Consider the following 13,533-nt stretch of genomic DNA (forward strand, 5'->3'; position numbering starts at 1 on the left):
TTGCCGTAGTCCAGTCGGCTGGTGACGAGGGCCTGGGTGACCGTCTTCCTGGTCTCGGTGGGGATCCACCGGAAGATCTTACGTAGCATGCGCAGGATGTTGAAGCATGACGAGGAGACGGTGTTGACTTGTCTTGTCATGGAGAGGGAGGAGTCCAGGATGAAGCCCAGGTTGCGTGCGTGGTCTGTCGGTTTGGGTGCGCTGCCCAGGGCAGGGGGCCACCAGGAGTCGTCCCAGGCGGAGGGTGAAGATCCCAGGATGAGGACTTCCGTCTTGTCTGAGTTCAGTTTCAGGCGGCTGCTCATCATCCACTTGGCTACGTCTGTCATCCCTTCGTGTAGGTTGGCTCTGGCGGTGGCGGGGTCGTTGGTGAGGGAGAGGATCAGCTGGGTGTCGTCGGCGTAGGAGATGATGTTGAGGTTGTGTTGGCGTGCGATGGCTGCGAGGGGGCTCATGTAGACGTTGAAGAGGGTTGGGCTGAGCGAGGAGCCTTGAGGAACGCCGCAGATGACTTCGGTGGCTTCTGATCTGAACGGGGGGAGGCGGACTCTCTGTGTCCTTCCGGCGAGGAACGAGGTGATCCATTCCAGTGCCTTCTCCTGGATTCCGACGTTGCTGAGGCGCTGCACTAGGGTGCGGTGGCAGACAGTGTTGAAGGCCGCGGAGACGTCTAGGAGGATGAGGGCCGCTGTTTCTCCGTTGTCGAGCAGGGCTCGGATGTCATCGGTTGCTGCGATCAGGGCGGTCTCGGTGCTGTGGTTGGCCCGGAAGCCAGACTGCGAGGGGTCGAGGGATCCGTTTGTCTCGAGGAAGGCGGCCAGCTGCTTGTTGACGGTCTTCTCGATGACTTTTGCAGGAAACGGGAGCAGCGAGATGGGGCGGTAGTTCTTGAGTTCGGTGGGGTCGGCTGATGGCTTTTTTAGTAGAGCGCTGAGTTCGGCGTGCTTCCAGCTCTCCGGGAAGGAAGCGGTGTTGAAGGAGGTGTTGATGATGTCCCGCAGGTGGGGTGCGATGACAGCGTCGGCCTTGTTGAAGACGTGGTGGGGGCAGGGGTCGGTCGGAGATCCGGAGTGGATGGAGTTCATCATGCGGATGGTGTCTTCGGTGCTGATCGGGGTCCAGGCGCGGAGGGTGGTGGTGGGGGGCGGTGGTTCAGTCGTGGCGTGCGTCGGTTGAGAGCTGAAGCTGTTGTGTATGTCCGCGATCTTGTTGTGGAAGTAGGAGGCGAGGGAGTTGCAGAGGTCTTGCGAAGGGGTGATGTTGTTGTTTCCGGCGTTGGGGTTGGAGAGCTCTTTGACGATGTTGAAGAGTTCCTTGCTGTTGTGGGCGTTGTTGTCCAGTCGTTCCTTGAATGCAGTTTTCTTGGTGGCGTGGATCAGTTGGTGGTGTTTTTGGGTGGCGAGCTTGAGGGCAGTCATGTTGTTCGGTGTAGGGTCTCTGCACCAGGCTTTCTCGAGGGCTCGGCAGTTCTTCTTGGAGCTCTTGAGTTCGTCAGTGAACCATGGGGCTTTCTTGCTGCCGGGTCTGCTGGGCGGGGTCTTCAGAGGGGCGAGGTCGTCTGCGCAGTTGCTGATCCACTTCGCGAGGTTGGTGGCCGCCTGGCTTGGGTTCGTTGTGCTGGTGGGAGGGTTCAAGCTCAGGGAGGTCGCAAGCTGGTCGGCTGTGATCTTGTTCCAACTTCTGCGTGCAACTTGTTGCTGGTGGTGGTGGATCGTGGTCCTTCTAAAGCTGAAGTGGACGCAGCTGTGGTCCGTCCAGTGGAGTCCGGTGGCGTGGCTGAAGGGGATGTCCTTGCTGGATGAGAACACGGGGTCGAGTGTGTGTCCGGCGTAGTGGATGGGGGTAGTCACCAGCTGCTTGAGACCGAGGTTGGCGAGGTTGTCCAGCAGGGTGGTGGTGTTGCGGTCGTTGTTGTTCTCCAGGTGGAAGTTGAGGTCCCCGAGGAGGATGTAGTCAGCGGAGGGCAGGGCGTGCGGGCTGATGAAGTCGGCGATGTCTTCGCAGAATTGTGTGCGTGGTCCCGGGGGTCTGTAGATGAGGGTGCCTCTGAGGGTGGTCTTGGGGTTGATGTGGATCTGGAAGTGCAGGTGTTCGGCGGGTGCGAGGTTGTCGTCGGTGTTGGTCGTGATGCGGATGGAGTTCCTGTGGACGATGGCGATGCCTTCTCCTGTTTGTTTGACGCGGTCCCTCCGGATGATCTTGTAGCCGTCCGGGATGGCGATGGCGATGTCGGGCGCTGAGGAGGCGTTCATCCAGGTTTCCGTGAGGAAGGCGACGTCTGGGGCTGTGGTGTCGAGCAGGTTCCAGAGCTCGACGGCGTGTCTGGTGGACGGAGCGGGTGTTGATCAGGATGCACTTGAGGTGGTTGCTGCTGGAGTTCGGCTTGGTCGGTGCTGGTGTGGTGCAGGTCCGGATGCAGGTCATAAACTCACAATTTGAAAAATCGCAAAAAAATAGCGATTTTTCAAATTGCGATCGCATTTAAGGAATCTCAATTTGAGATTCCTTAAATGTTATTCATGAACCATTAATAAATTGCGATTTCGCTAATTTTTTGGCGCTATTTACCGCAAAGTCTGACTTCGTGGTAAATAGCGAAAACTGAGAAAAATGCACTTTTGTGCATTTTTCTCAGTTGTATGTTACACACACACATGTCCTTTGGACATGTGTGTGCGCAACATAAGTCTAAATTTACATTTATGGGGTGCTACAGGGTGTCCTTTGGACACCCCTAGCACCCTTGAAATCGCATCCTTATTTGCGATTAGCAAATTGCTAATCGCAAATAAGGAATAACTCCCCATTCATTCCTATGGGCCTTAGGCCCATAGGAATGAATGGGGAGTTATTCCTTATTTGCGATTAGCAATTTGCTAATCGCAAATAAGGAATGTGTAGGAATCGCAATTTATTTAGCGATTCCTACATGAATGCCGTTTTGCAAGTCCTTAATAGCAATTCCATAATAATTGCTAATAAGGACTCGCAAAACGGGACTTTGATGAATCTAGGGGATAGTTCCCCACAATAATATCACAGATCTATTACTTCACTGGAAGAGGCTCTTTTGGCACCAAACTGCCACCACCACATCTTAAACCAAAAACTGAAACACCAGTGTGTATGCTTCCAGAGAGAAACCTTCAGTCAAGCGACAAGCCTGACAGCAGAACCCAGAAGCTGCTGGAGAAATGGCAGGTAGGGATTCTGATCAGAAAGACAAAGATATTGGTGAATCTCAGGTAGATAGGCCATCAGAAAGTACCATATTCTGCCAGAGTCTTCGGGAGCTTCTAGAAATGAATGTGACCACTGAATATATTGAAACTCCTATGGTCACACAGAGCAGATCAGATTTATATAACTCAAATTCAAGCAGACATAAAAAGGCCACTCAAAATAATATGTTGGTTAAATATTTCAAGAGCATACAATATAATATGAGCTTTGGAGAATCAGCTCCTGCAATTTATGATAGCTGCACCAAGAGGTGAGTACATCATAACTAAAGCATTCTCCCCAGTTGTGCTCACGTAACCCTGGCAAGCATACGCTAGCGAATGGCCTTGCAAACATGCTTTAGCTGGCTAGACTCCAAAACAAAGCAAGCTTGTGCATTCAAAAATTCATGACAAACATCTGTTTGAAGCGCAATACTGTCTACCTGTTTCAGTGATAAGACTGAAAGGTACATGCACTGTGATTCTACCACTCTTACCAGGATCCAAGAGGAATCGTTAGGCTTCTATTGATGCTGTTAAATCTCACTCACGATGTGGCTGATTCTCTTCAGCTGGGCCTACTGCCTAGCTTCCAGCTCACTCTTGCTCAGTGCATTTCTCTCATTGAGCGGTCAATACCTAAAAAATGAGCAGATTCTCTCAATGCGAATGACCATGAAAGTTATGAAGGACAAGGGGAATCTATTCAACAATATCATCATTTCAGAGTTCCTCTTCACTTTGAAGCAAGAAGGTAACCTTAACATTTCAGCTCACCAGGATCATAGTTCTAATGAATCGCCTCAACAAGTGTCTATCTATATGTACCCCGGACATATGATGGAATTGCAAATTCAGGGTGTGCCTTCATTTGGTTTGATCATAACGGTGGTCATTGTCAGGCAAATAGCACATGCACATTACCTAATGGAACATCCAACTCTGGTACCAGTCGTGGAACTCTTTCACATTCTTCATCTCATGAACATCAATGCAATTCTGCTAAAAGATGGTATCTATTGGACTAAAGTCAATAATCATTTTTCTTATCACCCTGTATAGTATTGAGGCCCCAGGACAATATGTGTGTTCATTGGAAGGCGATTCCATTGAACAAATGTTGCCTGACTTTAAAGTTTTGGGACTTTTTAAGACACCAACCCCTTTTAGGGCTCAGACAAAATACAAAAGTATATTGTGTTTCTTTATTATTATGGCAGCTGCTTCACACGAGATCTGCATGATTGCCTAATCCTGCAAGTAGATGTTGCACAATAATTTAAGGAAATGCTTGCTTCTACAATGGTTTTCAGCATGAAGTTCAAGTGTATTATTTTTCGTAGAAATGTGATGCATTTCCTATTGTTTTGTAACAAAACATAGAGCACTTTATTCTCCTGCAGTCATTGCGTTATATATAACATCTGGCTACACAACTAAGATTGCTTTATTTCTCTTAACCAAACACGGGGTGCAGAGTGTTTGACAATGAAAGGCTTCAGATACACCCTTTCCTGCTTGCAAATACTCACATGATTTCATATTTTTAAATACACCCATTCACCAAACTACATATTTAGAATTTGCAACTCTTGCAGACATTTTCTCTATTTTATCACATCAAATAACTACTCTAACTTCAATCACTAGCTTTGGAGTCTGGAACTCTCACATATATAAGATACAAAATTATTGGCTATGGGGCCTTTTCATCTTCAAGTTAGACTGCTAAGAATAGTCCCTTTTGTCCGAATGACATCAATATATTTATTTGAACGTGTGAACTATCCAGTCTGCTAGGAAGAATAATTAAGCATTTATCTACAGGTCATGATTGTACCTGCCTTCACATGCTTCCAGGGTCATATTGTCCTGTTGCAGTGGACACTCATTCAGATATTTAGGACCTATGTGTTGGAATGATCTACTTGCTCAGGTACACTGCCTTAACAAGCACCATATTTTATAGAAAGACCCAGACGATTCTGAAGTTTTGCTAATTTTGTGTTATGTCTCCTCTTCGTTCAGATATTGGATGTCATGCTTACGGCTTGTCTTGTTTCTAGTTGGATCTTGAGTGTCATGCTCTGTATATGTTATTAATAACAGTCATAATAAAGACTTGGCCCAGTGTAGGCTCACGTGGACTCCTTAGCCCCTGTTAAGTCTCATGGATGCTCTAACTGTTACAACATTTATTTCTGGCCTTTTTCAACAGCGTAACATCAAGATGAGCTGGTTACAGCAATAATCTTTACACTCATCAGTGCTAGATCCTAATGCTCACATAAAGCAGCAATTCAATGACAAACTGATAGACTATGAAATGTATATTCTCTGTTACGAAGAATGATTAGCAGATTCATACGCAAACGATAAAACACTGTCTCTGGGATCACGTCTCCACGACATTATTAAGGAAGATTTAGACATACTGAGGACTCACTAATCACAAAGCTGTGCTATTTCAGAATTAAGGGTCAGATGTACTAAGCATTCTTACTGTCTCAAACACTCTGATTTGGCTTGATTTTGTTAATGTATCAGTACAATTTTAGGAGTCGGATAACTTCTGCGAATCGGGTCGTTTGCGACTAGAAAATGCTTTGTACATCTGGCCCAAGGTGTTTTCCAGATCCTTGTGAGTGAACTCTAATAAATAACTTCTCTAAAAATTCTACAGAGTAAGTAATGGCAGGACTGTTTGATAATTATTTACTTCGCCATACCGGATTACTTTGATGCAAACATGGATTATGCCTTCCCTACATCAGTAACAGTGACTGGAGATACATGTTTTTGTAGTGATAAAGGTCTAACAGCATTTCATGCTTCGTATGCAAAAAATATTTTCAGCACTCTAATGATTAATAGGTTCTTCCAATAATGTATCTCAAAATGTATATTTGTCCATCAAACATACTGCTTTCTTCAAAATATATGTGGCCTTACAATTCTGGGGCATTTAGAGTTCCAAATATTTTACAGCTAGGTGTATGAAGAATAGTAATACCCAAATTTTTTTTTTTTTTGCAAATCTCTATTTGGTAATCGATATCTCTAATGTACAAAGGGGTTATTTGGCCCCTATTCCTAAAAAAGCAAATCTAGTGGGTCAGAAATAGACCTACCTCATGAACAATAATGAGGTAGGTTGCAATTTGTGAACCATTACGATTCGCTGTCATCATAGGAATGGTGTCTGCTAGCATCAACAGACCACCATGTCTGTGATTGCTTTTAAATAAAGCACTTTGTTTTAACCGCAGACCGTTTTCCTCAAATGAAAATGGCCTGCATTAAAAAAGAAACGTTTAACTTTCATTTTTTAAGAGTAGGTAGTGGTACCTGGTAATTTTTCTAACAGTCTCTAAGAGGAAGAGATCTCTTGGCGACTCCTTCCCATTTGCGAATTAGTTACCACCAACTTTGTGTCGGAGGTATAGGGCAAATGCTTTGCAACCGCATTTTGGTTGGAAAACATTCTTACATGCCAATACGAATCAGTATTTGGAAGGGATGACCTAAGCACGCCCCTTCCAAATAACCGATTTGCAAACTCAAATTGTTATTTGGTAACAGGTTGCTGCAGTGGCGCGACATACGCCGTTGCGGTGCTGGGTGCCCCCGAGCTCAAGGGTTTCCCCTCGGCAAAAGTGGAAGGTGGTGGGATGGGGCCCCCTCCATGTACTTTGCAGGGGGGGCTCAAGTTTCGTTATGCCACTGGGTTAGTGCATCAGAAAATGCATTTTTGCATTCGCAAATAAACCGATTCTGCTAATCGAGCCTTTCGCAAATGCAAACATCTTTTTTTACATCTAGGCCTAAGTTATGCATAAATTGCTTTGTGTATTCATTTATATGGGTATTTATTTGTTTGTACTTTTTGTTCATTTCAGGGTGCTTTATGTAGGCTGATAAAGAAATACAGCTTCGTCGTATAGGACCAGATGTGACAGAGCCGGAAGCCTTTGCAAAAGGGACAGGTCCCAAAATCTGTTTGCACCTTCAAGAACCTGCAATGTTAAACATTCCATAAGTTTGCCCTTATGGCCATGGTTTGTTTTTAGTTTTTAAACGTACGACCAGATGCCGGAAGATGGAACTACTGCACCCAATGACTGAGCTCACGGATGCAGACACATGAATCAGTAGAAGTGTACAATAAGATTTTCTTCAGTCCTTCATCCCCATATTTTTATGCTCCTTGTTCAATCATAGCTGTAGGAAGCAATATGAGATATGGCAAAATTTCACCCAAAATGGAACCTTGGTTGGAATATTATTCCAAGCTGAACTCAAGGAGCCAGCGAAGGATGGACAATTCCTTTTCTTGGGTGTTGAAGAGGCAAGTAGACTAGACTTTTCAGCTTACTTCAAGAGAACCTTTCATCTGGAAAACTATGGCAGAACAACGAAGACTTCTCAGTCAGAGTGTTGACAAAAATGTTCAGTTCTGCTGTTTTATTTCACCTTTCAGAGAGAAAACAGTTTTCTACTGATCAAGAAATTTGTGTGTAACATAACGTTGTATATTTGTGAAATGTTTGCCAAAGTAATACTTATACATTGTAATGACATCATTTGATTTTAAGAAACGTTAATATTTATAGAGTAAAGGTCCGGAACATGATGACTTGATGACAATTGGATTAATTGTAAAGTACACTGTTATTTTAAATGATTTCTTGGCATAAGCCCTGAGATAATAATAGTTCTGCCTGTTTCATACAGCTTTAGGGAAAGTGAATTTTTCATACAGACATTTGGAATTGACACGTAGCTGTAGCACTAACCTCCCAGAGAAAGTAAAATGATGGCAGATATAAGTTAAGAATTGTTCAATCTAATGTTCTTTCATGATTTCTGTGAGTTCCGATTCAGCGTCTTACTCAGAAGAGGGAAATTATAGTAATATGTGTACATTATATGTCATCTAGTGCAAATTCACACACACCTCTTCTCCATTGCGGATGTATGCACAAGGTGACTTAATTCACCAGAGAATACATCATTCATGAAAAAAACCATTTAAAAACACATTTGTAATCGGCGTCAGGAAGCAAATAATGGTATATGGTCCTGCAGATTGTCAAAAAGCAGTACAAGTGTTTGCTCATTTCACGGCTATAATAACAAATGACAAATAACCTGAAGATCAGGGATGCTGTGCACCTCTAACTCTAAAATTCAAGTCACCCTTTACAGAAAAGGACCAACAGAAACATAGTCTCTGTCAGTGACAGGTTAGGTGAAATATGGAATAAAGGGAGAGGCAATGGTACTCAGACTTCCCTCTGTCTACTGTGGAAATCTGCTGCACTGAACTCAGTGTGCAAGTGAGAACTCATCAGGAATGCATTAAACACTGTACGGTTACTTCTCTCAGTCATCTCTGTACTTGTGTGACTTTCCAGAGGAATAGAACTCAAAAGACCATGTTTCTGAGTAAACCACATGAGGTTAGCTGAGTCCCAGAGAGGTAGAGGAGTCAAGTTCGTCAAGGGAGAGAAAAACTAAGAGTAAGTAACAGACTAGCGTAAAAAGCAAGTAGCTACTGCAACATTCAATATCCCTGAAAAGGGGAGGAGCTCAGATTGTGTGTTTTTATTATCAAGTCTCAGCAAACTGCAGGGGCCTTGCTTCGAATGCCTCAGACATGTTCTTCAGAATGACCTCCTGGAAGGATACCCTGCTGCAATTTCCAAAAAAACAACAGATAACCTGAATGGAACATGAATACCATGACCCAGATGAATTTAGAAAGACATTTGTTAAGACACTCACCCAAACACTGTTGATCAGAGAGCTCTATATAATAGTAGGACAGATTAACCATCCTATAGAAAAACAGCTGAAGCACTTCGTAGACACATTCTATCTATCAACTGCAATAAAAATTGTTTTTTATTACATTTTTGTTTAGCTTTTATTTCATATTTATTTAAAGAATTTTGGAACAAACATTACGTTCTAGGCTAACGCACTCATAATCACTGCATCCCACAAGGTAAAGCTGTTTCCCTAATTTCACCTGCAGTTCTCTAGAACCCTATCTCTCAAAGGGGAATTGGGCATTCCTAACTAAACACTTTACGCGATAATCTGCTAACCGGCTCTACTATGTCTTATTCATCTAGAGCCATTGATAAACCTAAGCTCTAACTGCTTCAGTAGCAAGGTTGGTGCATGTGATAATGTCACCTGTTCATTGCCCAGACGTATGAACAGGTAAATAAATACTACTAGCAAGAGTGGGGTCTTTCACAGCCCTTGGAACGGGACAGTTCAAATATCAGTTGAAGGAAACGAAAGATTGGTGTTATAAGCCAAAAAGGGAGAGACCCACCAATCAGTACATTTCTGAAGCATTTGTCTATGTGAGAAGCTGGAGAACTCGTTTATATATTTTATTCCATACATAGCTTCAATTATCCAGTATCGGTCGAAAGGTATGATTGTGATTATTGAGTTTTCATTGGTATGTATGCCTACTGCTTAGTGCCTACGTCTAGAGATTCTTCAGAAGATGGTGCAAGACCACACAGAAGATCACAGGATACATTGGATTTTATGTGCGAAGAAAGAGTAAATCGCAAGCCAATAGCAAACTAGTTTGTGGCCGCTAAATTAAACAATTTTTATGTACAAAGGTATATAATATAAGGGGTAATTAAAACTGCACACAAAATAGATTTTTTTGCAATTCGTTAATTTGCAACAGTTTCTGATTGTGAATCACTAATAGAGATATGCAGATCATATGTATGAAAAATTAGCTAATAGCCACAGAAGGGCCAGTCAGCACTTGCAAATTACCATCGAGTGGAAGCGGGTGGCAACCAGGTGGCAACTATAAAAGGGGGACCAGAACATTTCTGTTTCTTTCACAATGGCTGTGTTTTATGCTGTGGTGAGGAGAAGGTGTACTTTGGCTGGTCTGCAGAGCAAGAGACGGACACAGAAGAGGATTGTTAGGGTCGGAATTACACTCTCTCACCAAACAGAGGAAGAGAATTTTTTGCAAATACAGACTCAGCAGTAGGGTCATTTTTGGCCTTATACATGAGCTTGACCCTTCATGAAAAAGAAACACACATAGAAGCCAAGCCATTACAACTCATATTCATGTTTTGTGCTCCTTATCTTGTCAGGCACCTATTAGGGTATTGTTGTCTTGGAAGGAGTAATATCTCAGAGTGCACTGTCCAGTGTATTGAATACTTTTTTCAAAGTCATGTTACTAAAAATCAATATTCCTATAGTATTTTCTAATACACCTGGTGAGCTTTAGGGCACCAAGGTGGAATTTTTCTTATTGCACAATTTCCACAAGTAACTTGCTGCATTGCTGGAATTAACGTAGCAATATGTCCGCCATCAACAACTGAATTTCTGTATCAGAACACAAAACATTATCATTCTCTAAATATTCCGGTGGACTTTAATAGGGAGTGTGTCATTACAGACTTATTCCACCCACCCATGATTTGTATACATTCCACTACTGTTCCCTTTACAACTGGTTAGCAAATGGGCAGCATGGACATGGATGTTTCTTAGTCGTGTAATGTCTAAGTAAACGTTTATATAATTAAACAAATATTTACTTAAGTAAACTAATATTAATGTTCTAGGTGACCGTGCAAAACCAAGTCAAACATTGTTAATAACCCCATACCTAAATACACAGTCTGCAAGGGAGATTCAGTCAAACAGTTTTTATGGTAAAAATGCTTTGGATGACTTCCTAAGGAGTTGATCAGGAGCCTTTAAGTCAAGTTGGATTTATATAAAAACGTTGCTTTATAGTGTTAAATCACATTTTAGACTTGTATTGGAGATATAATGAGGGGATTTGAGAGAGTCTGGAGCTGAGTACATTTGCTATGAAAATGTCAATTTATATTAGAACCCCTCTATAAGCCCTTGAGTTGGACTCTCATGGCTCTTGGTTGGTTACTATAATAAGTCTGATTCAAATGTAAGACTATGGGGGTCATTAGGATGGCGGGCGGACATAGTCAGCCCGCCATTCTATCGGTCTTTGGGACCACCCGCCATAAGGGCAGGGGTCCCGTGGGGGGCATTAGGATACGCCCGCCACTGTGGCGGGCGCATCCTGCATGTTTAGTATTGTGGCGGGAGGGGCTCTCAGCAACGCCCGCCACAGTGGTAAACATGAACGAATGCATTTGCATTAACAAAGCGGCAGGCACTGCGCGGTGCCTGCCGCTTTGTTAATGCACATGCAGGGGGGTACCACAGGTACCCACCTTATGCACCCCCCACCTCTCCTTCACTCCGGGGGCCCACAGGGGACCCCAAAGTGAAGACCGCATGCCTTTCCGTGGCGACATTGCCGCCAAGGAAAGGCATTTATCCTGGGCCATCCTAATATGGCTGGCGGTGTCAAATAGACACGCCACCATGTTAGACCTTTTCCTTGCGACTGGGGCGGAAAAGCGGCACATGGTCTTTCCGTTCGCCGCGGTCACAACGCCATACTAATATGGCGGGGGCATTTAGCTGAGGATGGCGGGCGAATTTCCCCCGCCAGGCCGGCAGTGGCCACCGCCATCCTGACAGGGGCAATCCGCCCGCCATCCTAATGGGCCCCTATGTTTGGGGAATGTCTGAGCTAGTTGATTTAATACAATTTTGTGAAATTTAAGTTTTCTATCATGAAAACGAATTGAATCCCGTTCGAAGCCACAATACTCAACGTGATGGTTGTACATCCACTTGCATCTCCACTCAGGTGTTCTAATGTTGTTGATATCCTTACTATACCATGCTGTACACAGTACTCACCCGCTATCACTGCTACAACTTCAGCATATGTTTTGCTAACGTATTATTCCTCAGTATTTGAGGTTGTGTATCTATTGTTGTACTGCACTGCTAAAACTAAAAATGACAATAAAAAGATTTAAACAAAAAAAAAAGAAAAATGATTAAATCCCTGATGCATCTGTTGGATCCGATAAAGTGAACTACGGTAAATGTTTTTTAAGAATCCAATATCTACAGACACCTTAAGTAAGGTAGGCTATAGTAAAAACAATAGGGACCAGTGTATATATTGAGCCTGTTACATCCGCAGCATATACGGGAACATTGAAATATTTACACATGTTTTATTTCATGTTCTTCTAAAGGAAAATAACTTTGGATAAAATTGGTTTAACAGGATAATTTTTGACTTTGAAAAAATATTTTTGTGTGTATTGTGACAAGTGATTTCAGGTAACTTGCCTTTTATTAATTTTATTTTGCTTTCATAATAGATGCTACTTGGGAATTCTGGTTACATTAAGATATATTGCCCTCCTTAATACAATTGTCGATGTACATGCATTGATAGTTGGGGTCAAGTGTTTCTCCACATTTCCCTCTGAATTACAATAACTGAAATTTAGACTATCTTCATACCTTCTCTAACTATAGTCATTCGAAATGCAAAAAACAAGGCTGTCCCAATTCTGATAAACTCAAAATCATATTATATAGTGTTGAGAGCAGAGGGTAATGTAATAATACTTAGGAATTGAAACATGTACTAAATAAAAAAAGTTACGTAGTTAATTGAGAGCACAGCACAAGATCAACAGAAGCTTGTTTTGGTCAATTTTGATAAGTATGATTTTTCTAACTATTGACAAAAGAAATGTTAAAGTGAATCTTAATATGATAGTCATTAATTTTAATTAATACTGTTCAATTCAACATGCAACTTCTTGCAATATAGAGTTGTCTTATAAATGAAAATGTGCTATGGATTTAGAATTTTGAAGTACTGCTGTGAATTATCAGAAGGACATTTTTATAATAGTGGCATATATTGATAGTGCAATTCAGTGAACTGTATTTTTCATGATTTTGTCTGATTTTTTAAGTATGTGTTACCTCTTTTTCTTCTGGGTTAATATTGTTGACAGTTAAAAGGTTTTCTAATTGATTATGTTGCAGCTCTGAAAAAGAGGGGGCTTTCCGTAAAATACATATTAGTTACCAACAGTTGAATCATATCATGGACCTCAAACTCAGGTTTTCATTGGCTCTTCACAACTGAATCATAACTGTAAATCTCAAGCTTATTCCTTATTTCAAAAATGGAAAATCAATACATAAATTAGATGGACTTTCTTTTTAATGTACATTGGTACAGAGATTATTTAACAAAAGCAATAGGAATAGTACTAAATTGGATTTGTGACTATTTTATATGCTGTAAACACAAGTATTTAATAATTATTTGTATAAGATGCCATTGTGAGATTTGTATATATATGTACATCTATACATC

General features: G+C 42.3%; 1 protein-coding gene across 1 annotated transcript in view; it reads left to right on the plus strand.

Annotated features, from left to right (window-relative positions):
- The window catches only part of LOC147702880 (electrogenic sodium bicarbonate cotransporter 1-like), a 386,862-nt gene extending 378,810 nt beyond the window's left edge, over positions 1–8,052 (plus strand). Inside the window, exon 22 of the mRNA XM_086931461.1 lies at positions 7,124–8,052. The gene's annotated coding sequence lies outside the window, so the exon portion shown is untranslated. The remainder of the gene's footprint in view (positions 1–7,123) is intronic.
- Positions 8,053–13,533: the final 5,481 nt, after the last annotated feature.

This window comes from Lissotriton vulgaris, chromosome 7 (assembly GCF_964263255.1).
Source record: "Lissotriton vulgaris chromosome 7, aLisVul1.2, whole genome shotgun sequence".
NCBI lineage: Eukaryota > Metazoa > Chordata > Amphibia > Caudata > Salamandridae > Lissotriton > Lissotriton vulgaris.